Source organism: Rutidosis leptorrhynchoides, chromosome 3 (genome assembly GCF_046630445.1).
Source record: "Rutidosis leptorrhynchoides isolate AG116_Rl617_1_P2 chromosome 3, CSIRO_AGI_Rlap_v1, whole genome shotgun sequence".
Classification (NCBI taxonomy): Eukaryota; Viridiplantae; Streptophyta; class Magnoliopsida; order Asterales; family Asteraceae; genus Rutidosis; species Rutidosis leptorrhynchoides.
The window spans coordinates 668,253,945-668,257,336 of NC_092335.1; positions in this window are offsets into that span (position 1 = coordinate 668,253,945).

The window sequence follows — 3,392 nt, forward strand, 5'->3', positions numbered from 1 at the left end:
TTAATAAGTTAATATAATATTAAACTCATTTGATTTACAGTTGAAACGAGAATAAATAATCTCCAAAACTTTAGAGATTACATAATCGTCGCGGAATATTTCTTTAATGAAGTTATGAATCAATACTTCATCGTTCATTGTTATTAATATACCTCAGTATATGATGTTGATGCTCGTGGATTTCTTGTGAAATTCATAAGGCACAAATGATGTTTTCGAGAAATTTTCGAGTACATCGAAAATAGGAGTGTAAAATCACACATGCATTTGAATAATACACTTAGTTTATTATGAAATGGAGTTTATTGTACTAAAGCAGTGATTAATGATTGTTAAGTCATTAACGAAGGATGTACATCATAGCGTATTAGTGATATGAATTAACCAAGTAGTACATACTAGTTAAGATTCACACGTAATAGTTTAGTACGAAAAGATTTATTATTGTTCCAAACCATATATATATAAAGTATACATATATAATTCTTCAGGAAGAATGAGTCAATACATCTTAACTCATTATTACTAATATTCCTTAGTATCTATGGACGTATGATGTCGATGTTTGAGGTACCGATTATGATGTTGAGACGTGGGATACTGATGTTGTTGTTGGTGAAGCTGATGCTGTTGGTGGTGATGCTGATAGTACTGGTGGTGCTGGTGCTGCTGTTGGTGCTGCTTGTGGTACTTGGTTAGTAAGTGTGAGCCTAGCTACCAAATCGCGCACTATTTCCTCCAGGGTTTCTACTTTACGCTCGAGTCTATGGATTTGTTCTACCCATTCCTCTGTAAGGTTTGTCAATTCTTGATATTTAGTTCGAAGTCTTCTAACTTCTTCTAATAACCCTTTCTGGTTAGAATTCGGGAGTAGAGGATGAATATTGTCGTTGGTTACATCGAGTCGACCTTCGAGGCAGAAAATCCTTGCGAAAAGAGTGAAACGGTATTGCGAACAGGTTCGCCGGTAAGTGGATCGAGTACTCCGACGTTTGGTGGTAAGTTTGGCTCGTGATAAGGAGTACCTTCTTCATTTCTCCATAGGGTGAGTATTTCGCGAACCCATCCCCATTTTCTAAAGAAATCACGGTAATTGATCGGTGGGTGTGCTCCTGTCACGCTATCTTTGGAGCTAGAAGAACTTGAGGAATCAGGTGAGAAATCCATATTATGTGTTTGGAATAGGGTTTGATATGAAATGGGTGTTGAATATTGAATGATATATTCGTCTCCTTGAATACGTATATATAGCAGAAAGATTTCCGTAATTTACGGAGGAAATTTAGGAAAAGTGTTAGACAAGGTCTATTGGGAATAGATATGCTAAGATATGATTTGTCTATACTCCAATAATGGCAGTATGACGTGTCGAGTTATAAAATGATAAGTATGTAATCTAATAATCTTTCGATTAAAGACTTTCAATTCGTATACTGTGATAACCCAATGACATTTCCCGGTTCGCAAACCGATGCATAAAGGCATAAGGCATATAGGTACGTGATATAACAGGGAGTTATATACGTTTGAGTATGAATTATAGGAGTTTCAAAAATCTTGGATAATATTTCATGTAATACATATGTAATACACAAAACCATTATAGATGACTAAGTGAGTTGTTCTTAATAAGTTCACCACTTATTAAGTGCGTAAGTGACTAAGTGTTGTATGATCACTATAGTCAGGTTTGATATTGTGCACCATACCCAAACATCTATGCCACCGCCGAGTCACTTGAATGATCAATTGTTACCGGTTGGCCCAGGAATTCTCGACCAAAATCTAAGTTTGGCATTCGAAATCCACAAGCGTCCCATAGTGGTACCAAGGATCACCCTAGGCCTTAAGTAGCGTTGACGTTCGAGTAATTTCACATTATCGTGTATGTTATAATCTTAAGATTTAAGTATAGTTTCTAAGGTATAGTGTAGCATTTATCAATTAAAGGCAACAATTAAAGGTACTATGGTCAAGAAAAGTTGTAGTCCTACATTGCTAAGGTACCTAATTGTATAAGGCACACATAAAATGCAATCCTGGTTCTCTACAACAACCTGCTCTGATACCAATCTGTCACACCCCCAAAATAGGGCCTAGGGTATTTGTGACTAATTATATCAAATCACAGTTGTATATACGAGAACGACTCTATATGAGACGTTTTGAATAAAACATTTATTAATAAAACAGCGAAAGCATTAAAAGTTTTACATCAAATTTAAACTGAAATAATAATAATAGTCTTAATGCAAAGTAAATGTAATGAAATGAAGACTCCATGTAGCAGCATTCAATTCATCAGGTAGCAATCATGGCAATCATCTTATTCGTCACCTGAGACAAAACATGCTTAAAGTGTCAACCAAAAAGGTTGGTGAGTTCATTAGTTTATCAAAATCAATCATTTCCGTTATAATAATAGGCCACAAGATTTCAGTTTCATAAATATCCGTACACTAGCAAGTGTATAAAAGCATTCTATAAGTTGTAGGCACCCGGTAACAAGCCTTAACGTTCATGTTTTACCCTCTGAAAGTACACCGAATCAGGTGTGTTATATAAACCTCGAAGTACTAAAGCATCCCATAGTCAGGATAGGGTTGTCAGGCCCAATAGATCTATCTTTAGGATTCGCGCCTACCGTACATAGACAAGTAGTTTAATGTTACCAAGCTAAGGGTATATTTCTGGTTTAAACCCACGTAGAATTAGTTTTAGTACTTGTGCCTATTTCGTAAAACATTTATAAAAACAGCGCATGTATTCTCAGTCCCAAAAATATATATAAAAGGGAGCAAATGAAACTCACCTTAAATAGCAGTTGAAGTATTCCACGCAAGAAAGGAAAGTAAAGCAAGTAAGTGACCGAGATATCAACTAGAAGTAGTTCTTAAGAGAGAAATGAGAGATTAAGGTGTAAGTTTGAAATGAGAAATATATGTGGTATTTATAGTTGAAAATGTTAGGTAAAAAAAAATTAAAATAAAATAAGTAAATCTTAAAAGTTAAAATAAGAAAAAGTATTTTGTATTTTTATTAAAAGTAAATCTTAAAAGTTAAAATAAGAAAAAGTAGTTTGTATTTTTATTAAAAGTAAAATCTTAAAAGTTAAAATAAGAAAAAGTAGTTTGTATTTTTATTAAAAGTAAAATCTTAAAAGTTAAAATAAGAAAAAGTATTTTGTATTTTTATTAAAAGTAAATCTTAAAAGTTAAAATAAGAAAAAGTAGTTTATATTTTTATTAAAAGTAAAATCTTAAAAGTTAAAATAAGAAAAAGTAGTTTGTATTTTTATTAAAAGTAAAATCTTAAAAGTTAAAATAAGAAAAAGTAGTTTGTATTTTTATTAAAAGTAAATCTTAAAAGTTAAAATAAGAAAAAGTAGTTTG